Genomic DNA, 24,313 nt, shown 5'->3' with positions numbered 1-24,313 from the left:
ACAGAGAATCTGGGAAGTTTCGCAGTAACGACGTAATTTCCCGGAACATATGATAGTTCCGAGTCTAAAATGATGTATCGAGTTGCTTCGGTGGTGCATGCCAAGGTAGTAGCTCCTTGTAGAGAGACTATAATGGCGGCTGCGCGGGAGTATATTCAAAGTAATTAGCTACATTTCTTTCTTTCAAGAACAGCCCCTCTGTAATATTTTATCCGTCGCTTTCTCTCTCTCTCTCTCTCTCTCTCTCTCTCTCTCTCTCTCTTCTTCATTTTCTTCCTTTCTTTCTTTTTTATTTTTTTTGTTTTTTCGGCCCTCCCTACTTTTTTCTCTTCGCCGGAAGATTTCTCGTGGTGTTAAATAGCGCAATCAAGATAGTTTTTACCATAGGGTCAGTCTCTTTTTTTCGTCGCGAAACGTGTTCACGAATATAACTTATCACTTGAAACTCGTTAATTCGTACGCATTTTTTATCATTCTTCCTTTTTTTCTTTCTATTTTTTTTTATTTTTTTTTTCATATTTTTTTTTTTATGATTGAAGTTTAACACGTGTACATGTGTTTTTATATGTATATGTATATATATACTCATATAGAGAGAGAGAGAGAGAGAGAGAGAGATAGAAGTTTTAACGAAGTAAAACTTCTATCCAACTTAATTGTCGTTCTTTTTTTCTTTCTTTTTTTTAGTAACGTTCATCGTAACGCAGTGATGCGTTAAGGTTTAGATGAATCGGTTATTACGTAATCGTCTCCGAGATTATTACTTAGTATTATGAAGAAAAATATAAGGGGAGTCGTCGTTCAGCCGGCAATGATTCTAACGCACACAGATTTATCTGACGTCCTACATCTAATATATCTTTATATTAAGTTAAACGTTCTCTGTCTTGCTCGTATACTTTCGATTAATGCGTTTCTTCTCTTTTTCTTTTTTTTTTTTTTTTTGTTTCTTCTTCATTTATTTTATAGTTACTGTGTTTAATTATTTTTTTTTTCTGTTTATTGTATTTTACTTCGTATCACCATGTCTTGTAGAGAGTATCATTTGTTTATATCAATTCGTTAATAGTGACAAATAATTTTTTATCGGTTGACAAGCTATCTATAATTCGTAAAATTGATTGACGATCGAAGTATCAGTCACGACGAATTCGAGTACAGTATTCAGATATATATTGATTGCAAATATTCATTGAGCCTAAAAAGTTATCACTGTTGAAATAAAACGAGTGAAATATTTGTTCTTTTCTATCTCCCTCTCTCTTTCTCGTTTATCATCGTAATTCAACAACTATACGATTACAATAACTCTCGCAAATTTTATCATTAGTGAATGAGCGAGAACGAGTCGACGTTTTTCTTTTTTCTTTTTCATAATAGATCATAAGCGATAAACATGTTTACATATTCCCTCGCATAATCGATCGAACGTTCGTACTTTTTTCTTTCCTCTTTTATTTATTTATTTATTTTTTTTTTTTTCTTGACATTTCATTCTTCTTAATATATTATTTTCTAGTAATCTAGTATATAGGGAAAGAAGAAACAGAATTTTCTCTCGTCTCTTTCGTGTTCCTTTTATCGCGTTAAAAAGATTTATCATCAGACGGGTCATGACATTCGATCGACCTAAAGACTCGTAACTGGTTCGATATTACGTGCTTTATCTGACACGACGAATTCGATCGTATTGATGGCGAATATCATTTCTTCGCGTTGTAACATGAAGCAACAAGGAGGATCGTTTCGTTGATACTAACGTCAGTACAGGGCTTGCCAATAAGATTTTTTATGATCTCTTTGTAATAGATTTTTTTCCGTATAAAAGTGTTGGCAGAGAATGAGCAGAATATGTGTGATTTTATTGGATAATATTTTTTTATTTTTTATTTTTTTTTTTATTTTATTTATTTTTTATTTTATATATATATATATATATATATATATATATTTATAGATAAGATGTTATATATATAAATGTAATCTACAATTCTATTTATAATCGATATGTCTACATTGATTGAGTTATTACATTTTGACGGCCTCGTCGTCGTAGCCCTCATTATCAGCAATTCAATAAACAAGATAAAGATTTAAATCTCACAGAAAGCGAAAAATCATTTTAATCGCATTCTGTTACCATCCATGAAAAGAATTATTTTTACAAGAAAAACATTTTTTCTTTTTACATGCAACTGTGTCTCCGGAACATTCCATTCTTTTTTCCCTTTTCTTTTCTTTTCTTTTCCTTTTTTTGGGGGAACCATTGTTTGATACAAAACTGCATATATCGTAAGAAACAAAATATTTACATTTGAAATAAAAGTTTTGAATGGCTCGTATATAACCTTTTCCTCTTTTTTTTTTTTTTTTTTTTTTTTTTTTTTTTTTTTTTTTTTTTTTTTTTTTTAATTAAATTACTTGCGCACTTTATCAATTGGAAAATTCAAGCTATAAAAAAAAAAAAGAATAGAATGAAATGATTGAATTACCATATTTCTATATAATTCCGTATTTACAAATTCTGATGCAAGTTCATCACTTCTTTGGAATTGTATATTATATTTTGTATTTGTTTTTATTTAAAAATACAAACATTTTGTGTACCGATGTAATATCTTATTATTTATAAAGAAACAAATGCACCAAGCTTTGAAGAGACTTTTAAAAACGAGACTATGAAAGGCGTATATATATGTGTACATATATTGTATACAACGGAATAATTGAAATTTTTCTTTGTAAGATAAAAGAGCAAAGTGCTGTTTTCATCGTGTGTTAAACTCAGTTATAAGAATTTCTATTCGTTAAAAGAGAAAGAAATAGGGAGAAGGCGGGAGTAGTGACTTTTGTAATGTAAACATTTCTATGCGACAAACAAGGCGGAAAGATATTCTCCGAAAGATCTCTGTGATTCTTTAAAGTATACAACGTACGCAGGATGTTTTATTTTTAGGTCTTTTAAAATTATATTTCTTATAATATATACACATTCCTTTGATAAACAAATCTTTGAAACGAAACGAGACGAGACGTAATAACGAGAAACAGTCGTTGTTGTTGTTATAATAGTACAGTAGTAGTAGTAGTAGTAGTAGTAGTAGTAGTAGTAGTAGTAGTAGTAGTAGTAGTAGTAGTAGTAGTAGTAGTAGAAATAAATAGTAGAAATAAGTAGTAGAAATAAGTCGTTGTGTAAGTTTTAACTAATTTCTGAATAGATCTTAAACGCACGAAAGAGTGGTTTAGTGGTATACATTATGACGTAGTACATAAAGACATTACGAATATACGTCGTAGGATACATATACGCATAGAGCTTAAGAGCACCTTTCTTATTTCCTTCACTCGACTGCTTGTTTCTTTTTAAAGCTTTGTCTTTGACCCTCGTCGTCGTCGTCGTCGTCGTCGTCCTCCTTCTGCTTGAGACTCGTACAATGGCCTCCAAGTGGAATACATTTCATTCGGAATCTCATTGGACGACTTATCTCTAAATAACATCGTTGAGAATGTTTTTATTTCGTCCTTTCGTACTATGGAGCGAGGACATTACGATAGATCGTCGATTAATTCGCATAACGTTCCCGTTCAATTCACAGGAAGATAAATAGGATGATATTTTTTTTATATTTATTTTCTATTCGACGATCCGAATAAGAATGAAGCTTCATAAACGTATATACGTAAGTTAAACGATACTAAGATCATAAGACAACGATCATTCTTACGATTTATGAAATATTTATTATTTAAAATGATTATTTCTCTTATCGTAGAAAAATCGTATCGTCTTAATGTAGTTTCTATCGTAGTATTTAATTCATATGGGATTACACGAATGTATTATACATTAAATTGAAGGAAAAACTTTTCAAGCGGGCCAAGGTGATTCTGATTCCAGTTGACTTCGGCCGCCACGCTCGATTTCATAGGAAAGTAAACCGTCGTTGAACGATCCTTATCGATAGACATATGTATATAGTACATATATATGTATATGTATACGTACATACGTACATACGTACATACGTACATATATGTATAAAATCCGAACAAATGCCTAGCTAATACTTAAAAGCGGTATTGCCTCACGAGTTTGCGTTCTCGCGAGTTGCATACCAATGGTCAACCAACCACGCTCGCGTTTCTTTCTCGAGGATGCTTTGAGATTTGCGTAACGATTGCGTATATAGACTCTGTAAGGAAGGCAAAGCTTTTGCGTTTCCTGGTTTACCAGTACATGTCTCTTTTGATATTAATATTATATGGTAATATGTGCGTATATTTGTACATAGTTAAATGGCGCTTTTATCACGTGAATTCTTGGTAAGCCACGTAAATAGAAAACCGCTCGATAATATGTATTTACACGCATATATATATATACAAACATATAAACATGATATGAAATTATTTTTAATTGAAATTTAGAAGGAAGAAAATGTTATTGATATGTTCCTCGTTTCTTCGTTAAATTTCCGAAAGGAAGGGATATTAAAGAGAGGTCATTAACGGATACCAAGACGAAGTTTCGTTAACTAGGTCACGATAAAAACTTTAGAAGAGTCATCCTTCTTAGGCACGAACGGGTAGCAGTGCATAGTTTAGAAAACGTACGACGACAACATGAAACTTTGTTGAACTATCTTTCTCTTTCTCGTGGGAGTTCGTTAGACACGCCCCAGGTCGCGTTACTAATTTAGCTTGACCGACAAGGGCTAAACGGGATGCTTCGAGTGCTCGAGTGGTGAATGTTTCGGTTTGTTCCGTGTTGCCTTCTCGTCTCGTTGGACGTGAACGAATTCTCCAACGGATGTCCAATGTCCATCAGACGTCCACCGCGTGTTCTACGTTTAAACTGCCACTAATACTCGCGTCACTTTATTTCATTTTCCATTGCCAATGATTCGTCGCTTCTCTTTTCTATGTTCATTTTTTTATACGCAATATGTTTGCGATGAGCGTTCAATTTTATCAACTTACAAACAACTTAGAAACATTATAAATTTATTATATTATAATTGCAAATTTATATATATATATATATATATATATATATATAGAGAGAGAGAGAGAGAGAGAGAGGACGATTTTATATAACAAGATAAATTTTATCGTAATTTTTATTTTATCATTTCAATCGGTCAACCCGTAAATTTGCAATAGCTCGTTACGCAATTATTTTCTTTATTACGATAAAACAAATATTTCAATTCATTCTTATGCAATGTACTTACGTGTTTTATATAGTTTCGTGATTCCATTGGAAAGATTAGGATATAAAAACGATAGAGGAGAGAGAAAGATGGAGAGAAAAAAAGAAAGAAGGAGAAAGGGAAAGAAGGAAAAAAATCCTCTTTTTCTTCTTCTTCTTCCTTACAATAATGATAAACGAGGTGATACGAATTGGATATATATGTGTATGCGTGTGCGTGTGTCCGTGTGACATGCTATAAAAGTTTTTAGCTTCCGGGCATGACGTACGCGGACGAAGCCCTTCTTTTCATCGTGCTAACGCGCGTTTTATCCTACGTGACGTGCGTCTGCGCATTACATTGCAAGAGATAAAGTTATCTATGGATATACGTAAGCTCGGACGAAAAGAATCGGGTGTGGAAAAAGAGTGAAAGAAAGAAAGAAAGAAAGAAATAGCTTCTCCCTTCTCTCTTTTTCTCTCTCTCTCTCTCTCTCTCTCTCTCTCTCTCTCTCACTTACTTGTGGGGATATATCGCGAGATAAAAGTTTATTACCGGTTGCTGGCAAATGCAGTTACTCGTCTCTGATGCAGACCGGATACGAGTGGTGATCGTTCTATCTCGTTTCTCCACCCTCTCCTTTTTTTTTCGTCTCCCTTTTCCAACCAGAACTTTGACGATTGTTCTCTATTTCTCTCTCTTTCTGTCTCTCGCACATTCGTAGGAGTTTTTATTTTTTTTTTTTTTTTTTTTTTTTTTTTCTATAGGAACGATTTAGTTCGAGAGGTGCATACAAACGAAATGTATTCTCATCGAACGATAGTATCGATTCTATTTTTGCAATGTGTTCGATTGCATTTTTATCTTCTTTTATCTCCTTTTATCCTTACCTTTTTTTGTTTTTATTTTATCTTCCTCTATAAATAAGAAAAACGTGAACGAGGCCATTATTATTATTATTACTATTATTATTATTATCATTGTCATTATCATTATCATTATCATTATCATTATTATCACGTTTTTCAAAGGTTGTTCGAAATCTCATTTCTTTACTCGGACATTGTCGCGTCGTTGGATTCGCTCCTAGGGAAATTACAGCGGCGGATGAGCAGAATCAAAATTTCGGGAGGCGCGTATCGGTACGTGAGCGGAGTGCGGACGCTAATGAAACACAAGCATTATGCAAATTTTATTCCGCTTTAATATCACTCGATACGTCGACGGATTTGTAACTACGTCGTTTGCGGTATCATCCTGTCGTGTACGTACCGCGACGGGAAAGAGGAAAATTACCTTAATTCATGACAATCCATATCGATGACCATGCGTATTCATAACGACGTTTTCCCCTGCTACGCTCGTTAAATATAATCTGTGCATGTGTGTGTGTGTATACTTAGGTAGGTGGATGAGTACGTGTGTGTATATGCCATACGATATACGAGTAAAATAAATCTTATTTAAAGCTCTTGTCTTTTCGTTTTTTCTTTTCTTTTTTTTTTGTTTCCTCTTTTTTCCTTTCTTCATTTTCTTCTTCTTTTTTTTTTCTAAATTATTCATGCAGGAAATCTAGAACATCGGACAGAATCTATTTAAGAATCGACGTCTGATTCGTCCTTTTCTTTTTTGTAAGCATAAAAAGTATACGAAAAAAGAGACAAGAAAATTGAACGAATACGTGAGAAAAACGTTCAATTAGATTTTATTTTTATTCAGAATCACGATAGATAATTGCGATAGATAATTCTTGGGCATTGTTATTTATCGAAATCGTTTGGCAAGTTATACGACTAACAAAAGACTCGTGGAACTTGAAACGAAGGAGGTCAAATGTCAAATCTTGAGGCCTCGATTGATCCTAGAGTTCTAAGAGTTAGAGAGATCGACGGGAAAGTATTTTGACCGAAGGTTGGTGGAAGGGTTCTCTCGTGCGAGTGGGAACGGGGCTTGGCATATAAGTACTTATACATATATATGCATAAATATGTATCTATACATCTAAGGTCTCTCTCTCTCTCTCTCTCTCTCTCTCTCTCTCTCTCTCTCTCTCTTTCTCTCTACGCTCCAGAAAAGTTCGTAGACTCGATCCAAGGTGGTAGTGTTTGAGGCGAGGCCATTCACGGAGAAAGGATTTTGTTCACGATTGCAATGTTCTTGCGAGCAAAGGCTTTCCCACGTGTTCGCCCATTCTCGCAAGATCTCTACAAACTGCCGACTCGATTTTTACTCCTTCAAGTAACTTCTCTCTGTCTCTTCTGTTTGCCCCTTCCTTTCTCTTTCTCTATCTTTTTATTTATCTTTGTTTTTATCTTTATCTTTATCTTTATCTTTATCCATATCCGTGACTTTTTATTTTTCAGTCCTTACAATACGGGACACGCGACCGTGAGTTATTTTATTTTTCATCGAGGATAAGAGATTTACCAAGATGTGTATCTACTCTTTTTCCCATTTCTTCCATTTTCCTTTAAACGTTTCTTCCATTTGCTTTCTTTCTTCCCTTTTCATTTATTTATTTATTTATTACATTCTTTTTCTTTTTCTTCTTTATGAAAACATGACGAGAATCTCTCGTTTCTTTTTAGACAATGAAAATATGAGTAATACCGAGAGGAACATTTGAAAATGGAATAGTATTCGTAGAAAACGCGTGTACATTTATTTTTTACTTTTTTTCTTTATCAATATTCGACGAATTTTAACGTATTATCATTACGCACGGAATACTTTTTTATTTCTCATTTTTTTTTTTTTTTTTTTTTTTTTTTTTCTTTTTTTTTTTTTTTTTTTTTTTTGAGGGGTGGGGAAATCGTTCGTCGCCTTTAACGACTAACCCTGACGACGAATTTATGTGGACGAAAAAGCAAAAAAAAAAAAAAAAAAAAGAAGAAAGAAAATAAAAAACGAAGAAGAGAAAAAGAGATTACTTTCCGGTCGAAAAGATTCCCTGCATGTGAAATCTTCTCGTGAATCGTCGTCGCAGCTGCAGCGAGTTTAAAAATATTTTTACTGCGAGGGCGTGCAAAAAAGAAAGTGTGTGTGAGAGACAAAGAGAGAGAGAGAGAGAGAGAGAGAGAGAGAGAGAGAGAGAGAGAGAGAGACAGAGAGAGGAAGAAAAGGAGAGAGGACAGAATGAATGTATATAGTAGCTACTGGGAAAGATCGGCCGATCGGTATGAGAGGATGCACCCTTCGCTCGAGATGGCCTCACCCATCGGTACGCCGTACGCCGAAGGGTCGGCTTTATACCTCTCCCTCCTCTTCCTCCTCAATTTCCGCGAATCGTTTCACCCTCGGTAGACCGTGGAAAATCAGCTTCCTTCCGCGTCGCTCGTTCCTACCATCGCGGTGGACATTTTCGCGTGAAAACGTTCCAGCTTCGTTGAAATTTCAACCAAGGCCGTGTTTGTCTATCTCTCTGTTTCTCTCCCTTCCCCCCTTCCCCTTTCTGTACGTGTCTACCTGTCCCTTGCTTTTTCTTCCTTCTTTCTCTTTCTCGTTTATCCTTTTTATCCTTATCTCCTTTTTTTCTTTCTCTATTTGCTTTATTTCCTCCACCTTTAAATTTAACTAGTCCCCCGACCACGCTATATCTTTCCTTCTCCCCCTGCCCTCAATCTCCTCTCTCTCTCTCTCTCTCTCTCTCTCTCTCTCTCTCTCTCTCTCACTCTCTCTTCCACCTCCATCTCGTTGTATCGTTCTTACTATCTCTTGCCTCAAATAGCCATTTAGTAACGGTTTATTATTATATGCCTGGAGGAATGGGTGGAATATTAAAATGAACGATTCAATCCGACTCTACTACGAAAAAGTAGCTAAATTTCGAATGCATCGAAGCGTCAAGAAGAAAGAAAGATTTTATATCATCTACAAAGAGAATTCTCTTAAATGTTATATCGATTGAAACAAGGAAAAATTTAGGAATGTCATTCGCGTGTATTTAAACGTAAGAATGCGAATACTTATTAATGTGCATATATGTGTGTGTAACTTGTATTAAATGTCAAAGTTTGTCATTGACGTATCCATCGTTAAATTGTTTTCACATAGAATAATTTCAATGAATCTTTATATTATATATTATCTGACATCTGATCGTTTAATGACACGAGTTAAATGAGTTGTACAAAATGTCAATGAAAACAAAGGATTAATTCTGTCTCTCGTTCCAAGGTTTTTCATATGTCTCTTATTTCTTTTTTCTTTTCTTCTATTTCTTCTTTCTTTTGTCTTTTTCTTTTCTTTTTTTCCTTTTTCTTTTGTACTTTATTCGGCTTATCTTAATGTCTATTTTTTTTTCCCACGTTCTTATAAGCGCGATCCTTTTATCGTTCGTGGCATTCTCGTATTTATTATATAATAATATGTATTGCGGTCTCCGTTATGTCGCTTTTAAAGGACGCTATTTCAATATGTAGCTATATATATATATATATATATATATATATATATGCATATCGTCTCTTTCCACTTCTCATCTTCTCCGTATTTCTCGGTTTCCTGCTGTCTCAGCGTAGATGTAGAAAATTCTTGATTCCTCGTAACTTTCATTCTGACAGAATCGGATGAATTCTTTATCCTGGAATTCGAAATATAGATGGTATAAGAGAGACGACGAGAAAGAGACAGACAGACAGAGAAAGAGGGAGAGGGGGGAGAGAGAGAGATAGAGAAGAAAAAGACAAAAAATTCATGTCCGAAATGACTGACAAAAATGCAAAACTAGCTTGCGGTTATATACGCGCATATATTTGTCGTTCAAAATTTCGATTCTCTCTCTTTCTTACATTTTCGTGTTGTCATATATCGACAGAGAGAGAGAGAGAGAGAGAGTGAGAGTGAGAGAGAGAGAGAGAGAGAGAGAGAGAGAGAGAAAGAGAGAGAGGTAAGCGAATTGTTTTCAGAACAAAACAAAATGGAATATGGTAATAATCCTGGGAACGTGCGGAATCTTCACGAATATGAGAGAGCAAGTAGAAGAGAAGGTCGAAATAGAGAGTAACTCGTGTCTTCGTCTTCGTCCTTCGGATCGTGCATGAAATATGGATTTGATTCGATACGATTTTGAAATGCAAAGGACATGCAAGTCTCAGAGTCTTTTCGTGCCGAATCTGGCATACCCTTAGGCGTTACGAAATAGTTCCTTTCTTTCTGTCTCACCATCCCTCCCTTCCTCCCATTTTCCTCCTTTATTTTTCGAAGATCAAGGTTAGAATGCTACGCCGTTGAAAATATTTATTGAGATTTTATTAGAGATACGAGACTCCTCGATGATGACAAGCTCCGATATGCTGATCTTTCTTGAAAAGTCGAGGTCGATTCTTATCGACTTTATATTCGACACTGGATGGAATAATAAACTAGAAAAGGATAAGGAGAGAGAAGGAGAGGGAGAGAGAGAGAGAGAGAGAGAGAGAGAGAGATTGAGAAATTGAGAAATATCGGAATTAGTGGTAATTTTTAAATCCTTTTATCGCGGGAAAAGGAATGGTAAAAAGGTGGATAAAAGCGTAGTTTGGCTTTTATAAAATCTCTCCAATTCGACGATCGAATTTATACTCTCTCTCACTTTTGCTACGGTTAATCCAAAGACAAAAGCTGAGCCAATGGTGATCCTGAAATTCGTTTAATTCTCTACGAAAGAAAAGCTTTGGTATGGTGCTCGGTTGTTCAATAAATTTATAGGGACCACGCGATTTAATTGTTTCGACGTAGAGATCCCGGTGCAACTTTTAGAGTTCGTTCCTTCGAACGAAAGAGCTTTACGGCATAGTATATAGTAGGATAGAATCGCATCGCACTCGATGTTTCTAATAAATTCACGATAAGTTTTTTTTTTCTTTTTTTTTTTTTTCTTTTTTTTTTTTTTTTCATTCGAGTTTATAATCGAGAAGAGAATTTTCATTTCAACTGTAATACGGGATCTTTCGAGGTAAAACTTTAAAAATTATTCTTTAAGCGTATATATTTTATCGTTTCGTGAGCTCTCAATGAAAAGGATAAAATCCAAGTAAGAAATTTTATTTTATGAAATTTACATATATAGAAACAGTGTCATCGTTATTTCTTATAATGATCGAAGAAATGGCGATAACGATAAATTAATTCATTTTAAATATCGTCAAATTTTACAGAGAGAGTACGAATATAATTTTCTTCGATACGATATAAATCGTTCAATTTCCGGATAATATAAGAGTCAATGATATTTATCGTTAATTCAAAAAAGAAAAAAACAAAAAAAAAAGATTAATTAATAACACGACAATTTCGATATTAATTTACAATTACAATTTCGGTACTAAGGTAGAAACTTTTTTATGATTGGTTAAATGCGAACGTGCGATATATCGAGAATGTAAAATCTCTCTAGTTGATCTGGTTTACGTCTATCAGTCCTAGTAAAATTAAAGTAGACAACGAAGGGCTCCGGTCTCTACAATGACTCAGGCCTTATTTTCTAGTTCCGCGAGAGTGCCTCTATCTCTCTCTTTCTCTCTCTTCTGGTGCTCGCGGTATATCCCAGACCAGTCCACCACAGTTGAACCGGCGCGGCGTGACATGAGAACCTGTTTAGTCGAGAAGGAGGTTGAGGAGAAAAGATGGGGGTGGGAGCTGGGTTGGGGAGAAGAGAATGTACCGTTGCCGAGAGACGGATGCGGCCAGGCTCTGGATAAAGCGTGGGCTCCGTTGCTCCGTTCTGTGCTTCGGGTTAGAAAGAAATAAAAACAAAAGGTAGAAGTGAGGGAAAGGGTTGGAAGGGTCGGGTCGGATCTCTCTCTTTTTCTTTCTCACTGTCTAGTCTCTGTCGCTACACCATCTCCCTTCTCCGATCTCTTTTCGCTCTTCTGCGTTCTATATAGCTTTGACTCTCTCTCCCTCTCTCTCTCTCTCTCTCTCTCTCTCTCTCTTTCCTCTCTCTCTCTCTCTGTCTTTCCTTCTTCGCAACTGACAGTGTCGTAACGAGACAGGTCGTCCCGCTTGGGGACGTCCGTATGTGTTCTCGACAAAAGATACCTCTATGTGAAGGAAAAAAAAAGAGAGAGAGAGAGAGAGAAAAGGAAAAAAAAGGAGAAAAAAAGAGTTTCAAAGAGCGAGGAAGGAAACCCGTGCAACCCGTTCACAAAAAGCGACACCAAAATTCGTCGAGGGGCTCGTTTTTGCAATATTTTTGTTTTCTTTTGTCTTCTTTATCTTCTCTCTTTTTAATTCTTACGAGCAAAAGGATTCCGATATAGTACGTAAATGAATCTGAATCTGGATCAAAAGGATTATGTCAAATCGTTATCTCTTATTGCGATCGTTGGATCGATACCATTACGAGCGGTAAGTTGATTACAGGAGAAAGAGAAAGAAATATAGAGATATCTCAGTACTCTTTTGGAACTCGATTGTTCAATCGATCGAAATTGTACGATACTTAACGTTGTCTCCATAGGCAAATCGTTCGAATCGCTCCGTTAATTAATTTCTCTCTCTCTCTCTTTCTCTTTTTTTCTCTGTCTTTCCGTCTTTCACTCTTTCACGTGTTCAAGTTTATTGTCTTTTAGTTTATTTCGATATTGTACCCTTCGTTCTTTAAACTTTTATTGGTCTCTAGTTTTATTCCGACTTTTATTTCTTGTCATTCAAAGAGATAAAAGACACTCGCGAGCAATACTTCCCGTAGTCGGAATGAAAATTCTCGTAAAAATTTTAGTTACGTAATTTCACTGAGAATGCTCGAAGAAAAAGATTTTTGCATTGCGTGCTTGCTATTAGGGTCATTTGTATCTTTTTTAATGATAACTCACAGGCTTCCATCGACGTTCATGGCCATCGACTAGATAAATCTGTTGTTAGTGAATAAATATTAACGATAGGTTCGAACTTATACGAGTACTTAATGAACTCGTGAATGATTCGTGATGATCGTTTCGAAAAATATCTGAATAATAGATGCTCCATGTTCGATAATCTTTCTTATTTATTCTGTTAATCCTTTGTAACACCATGTGACTTTGAAGTTATCTACTTCTGTATTCATGCTTTTCTCTTTTTTTTTTTTTTTTTTTTTTTTTTTTTTTTAGTATTTAGTTTCTCGTCACGTCAAATTAATTATTAGTTTATATTACAAGGTTAATGTTAGCTAAATATACCATAAGACCTGAAACTCTTATGGTATAATTATACCATAAGAGTTTCACGTTATATTATTTTTTGTAGAGACGAAAAAAAAATTAAATTATATGGAATTAACGAATGTGCACAATGTCAAATACTTGTAAAATTAATTGCGTTGCAGTGATTGACGAAGAAGGTTATCGATGATTCCTATTAACTTTTATGTTACGTTGAAATAATAAGTGCTTCTGCACTAATTGCGATCGGAAGGTTGCGAAAACCTTCGGCTGTAAAAATCTACGTTGCGAGATTTCATCGGGCATTCATAATGCATCATGGATCTGTAATTATCCTTCGTTTTCCAACCGCTACTTTATCGTACGTCTAGGTCAAATTGAATTGTCTTTCTAACGGAATAAGATCGTTGTATTATTCGTCTACTTTCGTACATTAAGGGTATTATAAAATTGATGCATCCCTTGGCTCCCGTCGAAAACAATAGATCTTTTTCTCCTTTTCTTCTGTTTTTTTTCTTTTCTTTCTTTTTTTTTTTTTTTTTTTTTTTTTTTTTTTCTAATCGTTCTTTCGAGTGATACGATTTTCCGAGTGCCTAAATTTTTCAAAATGAAAACTCGTCTGTCATTCTTTTTTTGTTTTGTTTTTTGTTTTCAAAAGATTAAAAACTTTTCGAATGATGTATACGATCATTCATCTGTTTCTTTAACAAAAGACTTTTATTTATGTATATGTAACATATACGAATACATGTTGCAATTGTTATTTGGGTATTGTTATCAAACCCCTCGTCGTACTCTTCCTCGTCTTTGAATTTACGTTTATGATAGTTGCGAAGCATATCCACGATTCATACGAATAAAGCCAGCTCTAGAAGCTTAGTAATCCGATGGGATTGTTAACCGATTACGAACTTTATATTATATAGTCCCGATATTAGATTCACCATATTAGATACCGTCTATATTGCGGTATAGCTTTAACAATTGTTCGTTGTTATAGTTACAGGATCAGGCAAATCCAAAGAAAAGCTTCGATTATTTCCTATCTCCTCACGTGTTTAATCCCATCTATGATCGAGGAATCGTTAGATATTTGATTTTCCATGGATAATAAAAGGACGTCCTTCGCAATTAATCGGGCAAATAAAACGAAGATATATAATATCGACGATTTATCGATTAATCGATGAAGTCTATCTTTTGTATACATATACAAACCGCATTAACATTAATTAACATATTATAATCGAACATGGGAATTTCCAACAAGAGGTAAAACGAGATAATAGATAACGATTGCTTGTTCGTTTAATATTCAAACTGTTTAGCCGATTACATATTTATTTTTTAGATTGCCTGAGAATCATCGAATTAACGTTAGTTAACATATTATAATGTGAAAGATAGTTATCTCTAATAGGAATTAAAATGAAATAACAGATAACGATTATACGTTCAATTATTATTCCGATTGTTTACTTATTTATATTTAATATTAGTTTGAAAGCCATATAGTATAAACCCACCGAAAAGGGAATTATTACATTGGATTATCAGATTATATTTTTCTTTCGTACTTGTTTGTTAATCCCTTTTCTTATAAATAATAGATAATAATCGTGTGTGTGTGGGTGTTTATATATATATATATATGTAGTGACATGATTTCATCGGATACAGAGGAATTATATATATATATATATATATATATATATCCATACATATATACACTTACACCTTTTAAATCCGATTCACTCGACGCTTCCTCGTTTTCTTTCGATTCCTTTCGTTCGAAGACAAAGACGTTTCTTGACGAGAAAAGACGTTTCTCTTCCTTTACTCGATTTCCTTCGAAACGAAGATTCCATCGTCGTAAAGTGATTTCCTTCCGAAACGAAATCGGCGAGTACATCTACGAAATCGAAGAGAATTCTCTGTGGGTTGAAGGAGAAAAAGAAGTCAAACGACGCGATTCCGAGGGTGGATATATGTGTCTCTTTATGTGTAACACGGTAGTCGCTTGAAAATGACTTTCACTTCGAGCTGTGAAACCTCGTCTTTTATTTTAGTTGATCCGTTCTTATGGCATAAAGACGCAATTGACGTCGTACTATAGTGCGCATGCACGCACGTGGATACTTAAGTATACTATATATAAGTATATTCTGTAGAGCCATTATTGTTGCACTACGAACGAGTACAGCCAAGACACGTGAGAAATTTGTTCGTCCTCAATAGAAAAAGTGCATACGTTCGGTTGTCTCCAGCTGACGAACACCTTTACTTCACTTTACATTTTCAGTATTCTTGCATAGTCTCTCTGGGGGGAAGGCGAAGAGAGAGCGGGAGAGAGAGAGAGAGAGAAGGGGGGAGGGAGAGAGGTTGAGAAGGAAGGAGAACAAAAAGTAGAGAAGGATAAACTCGTACGTGTATATGTAGATGTATGTGAGAAAAATAGAGATAGAAATAAAGAGATAAAGGAAAGGAGAGACTGCGAAGAAAGGATGGGGGTGGTTTTGTGCATCCGTAAGCACGATCCTTCTTTTTCTTTTCTATGCCATGTCCTTTTCCTTCTATTTCTCTCTCTCTCTCCCTCTCCTTTTTTTCTCAACGAGATAAATCGATCCCAGAGAGAAGGCTCGAACTCCTCCTCTTTCTCGATACTTACATACTTCCTCCGTGATTGTGTGTACCTATGTATACGTGTATACATCTAAAATAAATAGGTAATCGAGGTCGAGGAATTGAAGAAAAAAAAACGAGATATAAAAAGTGGAACACCTTCAATCCAACGTCGTAGTTGTCGTAGTCGTCCCCGTTGCCGTCATCGTCGTTGTCGTTGTCGTCATCGTCGATGGAAGTTGTACGTCGAGTGTCTCGTTATCTTCTGTGATGCACTTCTGACTGTTCGAAAAAAGAGAATAATCACATTTTATTCGTCTTTCGTTTTCTTTCGCGTTCTCTTTCGTTCAAAACTATCGAACTTGAAAGATAAGAAACGATTTATCGAATCTTTTTAAAAACCTTTGCTTCCATATAATTAATGATGAATTGTGGAAGTTAGACCGAAGAAAGAAATGGAAGTTGGTAGAGGAGAAGGGATCGAGCGATGATAGGATTGAGGATAGACGGTAGCTTAGAAAATAATCGGGATGAGAAGCTAAATTCTCTCTCTCTCTCTCTCTCTCTCTCTCTCTCACTCTTCCTCTCTTAAGATTTGTTAGAGGCACCTTAATTGCTACTTTTTTAAAAGTGCAAAACATTTCTGTTAACCGACGAATCGTGAACTTGTTAAATGAAAGAACTGAAAGTAGGTAAAGGAAGGAGTAAGTGAAGGTAGAAGGACGCTTAGAAAATAATCTGAACGAAAAGCCCGAGTTCTCTTTTCCCCTGTTATAAAAGGTTCAAGATTTGTTAGAGGCAACCTAATTGCTACGTTTCTTGACGTGCTAAACGTTTCTTTTAATCGGTGAATCGTGAGCTCTCGTTCGTTTACATCCCTTTCGACGTAACTCTTCCTACCCTCTTTCGTTTCTCTTTTTCTTTTTTTTCCCTTTCTTTCTTTTCTATCTTTCATCTTTGTATATATGTGTGTCCCTTTTCTCTTTCTCCTTCTGCCTTTGACTTTTCATTCTCGTTTAATTCTTTTTCCCGAGTTCGCACAATGAAACACGACCTGATCGTAGCAATGATTTTTCCGATTCAACAAAACTCGTCACATCGCGTCGTCGCTCAGTTTTCTTCTAATTTTTTTTCTTTTTTTTTTTTTTCCTCTTACTATTCTTCTCTTAACTGCACCCCTTTTCTTTTCTTTTTTCGTTCAGCCCACTTTTTGTATCTCCCTCACTTCTTCTTTTCTCTTTCTTTCGTTTTCTTTCTCTCTCTCTCTCTCTCTCTCTCTCTCTCTATATATATATATATATATATATATATATATATATATATATATATATTCACACATATATATATATAGTCTTTCTTTCCTTTTGGGATTCTGGCATTGTTCATCTTTCTCGTCAAGCCTTTCTTTTCTTTCATACTTTGAATCCGGTCCCGACGAGAAATTAATCTCGCCTTGAATATCGAAACGTTTAACAAAGCCTTCATGATACGAAGGCACTACGTGTCTTCGACCTTTCACCATTGCATTTTTCTCTTCTTTATCTTGAAATACTTTTGAGTATTATTTCTTACTTTTCTCTTCCTTTCTCTTATATTTTTTCGTGTTTTTTTTTATCCTCTTTACACTACTTCTATACGATCCTTCCTTAAAGTTTATTGTCTTTCTCTACGATGTCATTGGAAAAATATTTCAAGTCTAATCGAAAGCTTTATATCTGTTAATGCAACATAAATGATTAAAAAAAATAATTCGAGTAACGTTGGTGTATATGTTTTTATTGAATATTTTTTTTTCTTTCTTTCTTTCTTTTTTTTCTTTTAACACCGTATATTTTCTCATCCTTTCAATCGTTTTCGTCGTAGGAAAGAATTTTTTGATCAGAAAGAAATGAATTTTCGATCGCGATTCTCATTTCTTTTCAAACACGCTGATTCATTCGATTTTCACGCGTAACTTTCACCTCACGTATTGTATATTCAATGTTCTATGTTAATCTCGTGTAATTCAGTTAACGTTTACTTCTCGCTAAATATGTAGATACGTATGTACGTGTCATTTAAGCGACAAACATGAATGCTTTTATCAAGCACGTACGAAATTGCACAGGTATGAATCCGAGAAAGAGATTGCTTTCCGATTTCTCGTGGCTGCGAGTACAGAGTTAACGTCTGGTCGAACGCCAGGAAAAGCTCGTTAATCGAAACTCGAACTCGTTGCATCACGCTTTTGGTTTTGTATCGTTTCCGGATTTCTGGGTGGTACCTTCGCTGAGAATTTTCTCTTCTCTTTCTCTCTATTTCTCTTTTTTCTTTATTTTTCTTTCTTTTTTTTTTTTTTTCTTTTTTAATCTTTTATCCTTGTTTTTTATTTTCCTATCTCGAAATTGAAAATTCTTTCTCGTAAGACCAACGTTAAATTAGCGAATCCATTCTCCATTTAGATACATATGATGGATGTCTGCGTTGTTAGTAAAAAGGAAAAACGAACAAAAGAAAAAAAATATACATACACGCTCCAGAATTATATTGTATCGAGTTATCACGATGCATCTATTTTTTTCCCTTCGTCATATCGGAAAGATAACAAAAAACAATAACGAGTGAAATTTCAGATCTAAGAGGAATGAGTCGATAATTATTGTGAGATTTGTTAATTGTTAATTATTATCTCGCATAAAAATATTTCATCGACTAATAATTACAATCATATAAAATTTGTGTTTTAAAGATACATATTAGCGTAGCTTAATCGTTTTATCTATGAAAGCAATAGCAAATAATAAATTATTTTCCTTCGTAGTAATTCATGACTAATAACTTTGTGTATTTTAAAAATGAATCATTCTATAGTCTTTACGATGTTGACTATTAAGAAAAGATACGACGATAAAACGGTATCAAATTGTATATAGATGGTAATCAAGTGGAACGAAGAAGTTTTAGAATTTTATCTCCTTTCATATTTCTTTATCATTGATCATTAAAACTATTTATAGGAGTCGTCCCATTTTGGCTTACCGGAAGGAACGTAACATAAGGCAAACGTTGTATCTCTCTCTCTCTTTTTCTCTCTATCTTCCTCTCTCATGATTGCAAGTGTAAATTCCAGCAAATGTCCCGTGGTAAAGATCTAACTACAACCAGCTCAATTTCTTCTTCGGTATAAGCGAGAAAGCGTTCCCGCAAAGGACGTTATAGAAACGATTATGGTAGAACCACAGGGTTTCTTCTAGGGTGTATGAGCGTAAGAAAGAAAGAAAGAAAGAAAGAAAGAAAGAAAGAAAGAAAGAAAAAGAAACCGGGATAGAAACGGTAGATATCATTATTTTTTGGTGTTCTCGTTCTCCGCACGGAACGTACGCAGCTGTTTCCATCTAAATCCGCCTCATACGAGCGGAAAGCTCGAGTTTAAAGAGAAACAGAGATAGATATACATACATATATGTATATACACGTGTACACAGACGCATGCACACACACGTAATAGTGTATATGTATCGCAAAGACGGTGCTTTCGTGCTCTTAATGTTTTTACTTCCAATTATCGTAACCAGTATCTGTAAAACCACGTGCGGTCGAACGACTTTATCAGTGAAAGTTCAAGGAAATGTGCCGTGCCGTTCGCGATCAACGGCTAAGCATCGAGGAGAATACTATGTCTTTTTCTTCCCACGTGTTTCACGAAGGGAAAGAATAAAAAAGCACATTCCCTTTTCTTTTAGTATAAATCTCTTTATAGTGACGTCTAAAAGTATATTAACGTGCGTGCGTGTGTTAGTTTTTCGAGTCATATATATATATATATATATATATATATATATATATATATATATATATATAATGTAATATACGTTCGTTTCGCGTTAATTCCCTCGTCTCTTTTATCGAGAAAAGATCGTAACGCTCGCTTTCATTTCTTTTCTCGTACCTGCCTACGGGCATCATTCTTGTTATTGTCTAATTATAAAAGCCAGCCGATCGTGTATTTACATATCTCGTTTGCAATCGAAACTGAAAACACTTCCTATTTTTTCTTGCACTTTTTTCTCTCTCTCTTTCTCTCTCTCTCTCTTTCCTTTCATTAATTTTACGTTTTATATATTCGTTATTATACAATTATTTTTATTTAGATATTCGATCATCGTTTTATGCTAACAAAAATTTTAACCTATTTTAAGTTGCTTTTTTTTCTTTTCCTTTTTTTTTTTTGCTTTATTCTTTTTTTTTTTCTTTAACTTTTTTCTATTCGCGTGTAAGAGAGAGAGAGAGAGAGAGAGAAAAGGAGGGAGGGAAGAAAGAGATAGGGTAAAGAGAAGAGAAAATCGTTATTATCGCAGGTGCGTATAATATGCCGCTTAAAATCCACCTTGGGGTGAATTCACTGACGTATATCTCGCACCCTTGTAAAATCTCACGCCTACATGTTTTCACCCCTCGTACGCTATTTGTAAGCGAATCCAGTATGGCGTGTGCCACACACAGCCTTATGACATAGGACAAATTCAGAGACAAATGGATGCGAACTGAACTCGGTGGGATGGGTCTCAGGTGCGATCGCTAATTCCATATTCTCTCTCTTTCTCCCTCTCTCTTTGTTATCCGGAGTCAGGTGAAAATCTTGAATGTCTTCCTAACATTATACGTACTCTATATACGTAAATATGTATCTTCGCGTATACAATACTCATACATAACATATACTCGATTAATCTCAAACCTAACTTTTTCCAGCTTTTCATTGATTTCCTCTCTAGCGATTTCTTTGAATCGTCATTGCATGGTTATACAGTTAACGAACCACAATCTATTTAACGAACTCGTTTTCGAGGATATTAAAAACTGGTAATGCCGCGTGTTTTATACCTATATGTACCCACCCTTCGATCTCTCTTTTTTTTCTAAACCAGTGATTCTTGATCTTTAAATCTTTTCAATTCATGCCTATATCTTTGCGAGTACGTGCACGTTAATGTTTACTCGATAAATTTTGCATTTTTCTTTGCACTCTGCCTCTCTCTCTTTTTCCTTTCAAACATTTTCACGTAGTTATTTTTTATCGTCGATATCGAACGTGATAATTTTTTTTTTTCTCTTTTTTTTTTTTTTTTTTTTTTTTTTTTTTATACATCCGATCCTCGGATTTGCGTTACTTTTATCGAGGATTGCGGTAATAATTATCGAGTTTAGTTATAAAGTTATCAATTGATTTCGTTGTACGATCCCTTTCATCATCGTAAACGATACGGTAAATTTCTTCCGATCGAAAACAGTTTTCGTTTGATCGTTTACTACGACTAAAACTATCGCGTTCCCATTGATAGTAATAATTTTTCTCACCGATATAGAACATTATTTATTGTTCGAACATTCCTACGGATTAAATTATATTTATGTATAAAAAATGTTTTCATTTTTCTTTCCTTTGCGATTTTTTCAACAAATTTGATGTTTTATTATTCTTCGTCGATATGTATAAATATACACAAATGGATATGATCAGGAATGGGTCGATCATCATCCCCCTTACCATTTCGTATTGATACACGACGTGTCATCTATAGCGATAAATACGAACGTTAATGTTTCACAAGTTTTTTTTGCCGGTTTGACGCGATGCCAACGTTAATGATATATCAAATTTATCACGTAGAATTCTTAAAGCTTTTTAAATTCCTATCGGGAAATTATTCTCATAGATGAAGCATTGTGGATACATAGAAGAAAAAATAAATAAATAAATAAAAGAAATTGGAAATGATTGTTTACATATTTATCAGAAGAAGACAAACTGAAATTCTTGCTCCTCCTCTAATTACAACGATGCAAGCATCGAAACGCTTATCGTTATCTTCCTCGAATGTTACCGGCGTTCTCCGCAAATTGAATTAAAGAGAGGTATTTGCCTGAATTCGATGCTGCCGAGTGGACAGAGCGTTGCGGTAAAGCCGTGCACGAGATTATATGGAAAGCTTCGAGAGGAAATTCAGGCTGAGACATTGGTATACCGAGTGAATCTCGTTGACACACAATAATATTCTAATTATTGTGCCACGTTTTTCGAACAAATTGGAATTTCCATTTTCAAGAATCTCGTGTTTTTCGACAAGTGGAAAGCGAGACTGAGAGAGGATGAAAGAGTGAAAGGACATGAGAGAGAGAGAGAGAGAAAGAGTGTGTGTGTGTATGTATGTGTGTGTGTGTGTGTGTGATGCATGTGTAAAAGGAAAGTACTGTACGAGTGTAATTTGAAACGTAAAGTGGCTTAATTAAAAGATACGAAACAAAAAATTCATTAAATCATTTTGCATATTATTTCAAAGTAAAATAAAAAAGAGATAAAACGAAAAAAGAAAGAGAAAAGAGAAAAGATGTGAATGCTTGCAACGTGTGTATAATTTAGAGAAAGATTTCTTCTTACTAATCGAACGGTTTCTTTCTTTCACGTTCGATTTTTTCTTTTCTTTTTTTTTTCTTTTTTTTCTTTTCTTTTTTTTTTTTTTTCTTTTTTTGGTTAACGACTCGACCAAGAATATGATGTCAATCTGAGATGTGGCAGAGAATGGCATGCACGTTGAAAATGGGACAATACATTTGCGACCAACTCCGGCCACAACCTCTGGCAATTACTACGGAATAGGGTCACTTTGAATCGTACAGCTAAACGATTTATCGTCCTTGCATCCTTCTCTGCTTCTACTTCTCTCTTTCTCTCTCTCACTCTCACGTTCTATCTCCGTTAGCGCCTGGATCGCATTGGCATATAAACGACTACTTATTGCTTTTCAAATTATCCCGGCGAATTCGATTTCTCCGTTACGAACCGTCGAGCTAGGGTACCGTCAAATTAACCAACTTAATTATCGTATACGATAGTTTTACATTGTGAAATATCGAACAGTTTGTTTGTTTGTTTCTTTCTCTATTTCTATCATTCTTTTATATATATATTCTTTTTTCACAATCATTTTTCCCTTTATCGTGTTCTAAAAGAAATGTTGCACATGTAATAAAATTTTATTTTTAACCAATCGACTCCGATATAATAACGAAGAACGCGTAATTAGTGATCCGAAAACGAGATTAAATCTCGACGGTCAATTTGTTTTATTTTCATCTATATCGAGTACAATCGGCTCTTCTCTTTTGTTCGAATAACAAATGAAAAAGTATATACGATCGGTCATATGCGGTTTGTCGAATAATATGACAAAAAAATTCTCCGTTTATTTTTCAGTATCGTTCTTTGTACATTATGTTTTCGTCGGATGAATTTCAATAAAGGAATATCTTTTGTGTACGGTATTACGTCGAAGGATATGTTATTAATGGAAATTTCGTCGCTCGTTACAGACAATTCCAAGAAAAGAGATTCGTCATACGTGTGTCGTCACGTTTAATTAACTCCTTCCAAGAAACGTATTCTTGATAGTTTCTTATCGATAATTAAAATCTGTCAGTTCGTTATCTTTCGTCGTTAAGAAATGTTCTCCGTGAAATTAGCGTTTCTCGTAATATTCGGAAGAAAAAGAGTTTGATCGTTTAGCCGATATAATCATATGGCTGCGCCAAAAGTATCGTCTTTTATCAATTTATAGAATAATAATTGAAACGAATCGAATCACTCATTTCGTTTTCCTTATATCTTTTTTAATCGTATCTTTCATCCTTACATCAAGATTCTTTGATTCAAGAATCTTTGATTCAACAAAGAAGGCATCTTTTGATTTTCAGTCAAGGTTTTTCACGTCACGTTTGAGTCGTATCTTAAGCAAATGTATAAGACGTAGGTATCTCTATTTTTTTTTCTCTTTATTCGTCTCGTCGACGAAACAAACGGAATCAAAACGATAGGGGTCTATAGGAAGAAGGATAGTTCTACACGAGATGCATTCATATATATGTATATATATATATATAGACAGCAAGAGTGAGAGAGAGAAAGAGATATGATTTATATCGGGTGACTCGTAAATCTTCGATGTGTACTGTCGCCGCGGTATTCCTCGATTCCTCGTGCCAACTGTCCGCGAAGAAACGTGACGGTTTTTCGTCTACGACATGCTACATTCAAAGTGTCTATGTATATGTGTGTGTATATATATATATATATATATGCATTTGAAGAATGAAGAAGGATAGATAATAGTCGGAAGGACAAGATAGAAAAGAGAGAAAGAGAGAGAGAGAGAGAGAAAAGATGACAAGTTTGCCGAGCATCGATAGCGCAATCTCTGCCCGACTTGTAGCAGAGAATCGGTGCCAAGGCTCGCATAAATTTCATAGTTGGAGTGGGATCTTAGAAGATGTCCTCCTACTACATCCACTCCTCTCTCTCTTTTTCTTGTAATGACTTCCCTCTCACCTGCTACCTCATTC

General features: G+C 34.8%; 1 protein-coding gene across 4 annotated transcripts in view; it reads left to right on the top strand.

Moving 5' to 3' along the window:
- LOC124956415 (furin-like protease 2) overlaps positions 1-24,313 on the top strand; it is a 334,792-nt gene that overhangs the window by 13,384 nt on the left and 297,095 nt on the right. The gene's annotated exons all lie outside the window — the stretch shown is intronic.

The sequence above is a fragment of the Vespa velutina genome, chromosome 22 (genome assembly GCF_912470025.1).
Source record: "Vespa velutina chromosome 22, iVesVel2.1, whole genome shotgun sequence".
NCBI classification, from domain to species: Eukaryota; Metazoa; Arthropoda; class Insecta; order Hymenoptera; family Vespidae; genus Vespa; species Vespa velutina.
The sequence above is the reverse complement of the archived record's forward strand: the minus strand, read 5'-3'. Positions and strand labels throughout refer to the sequence as shown.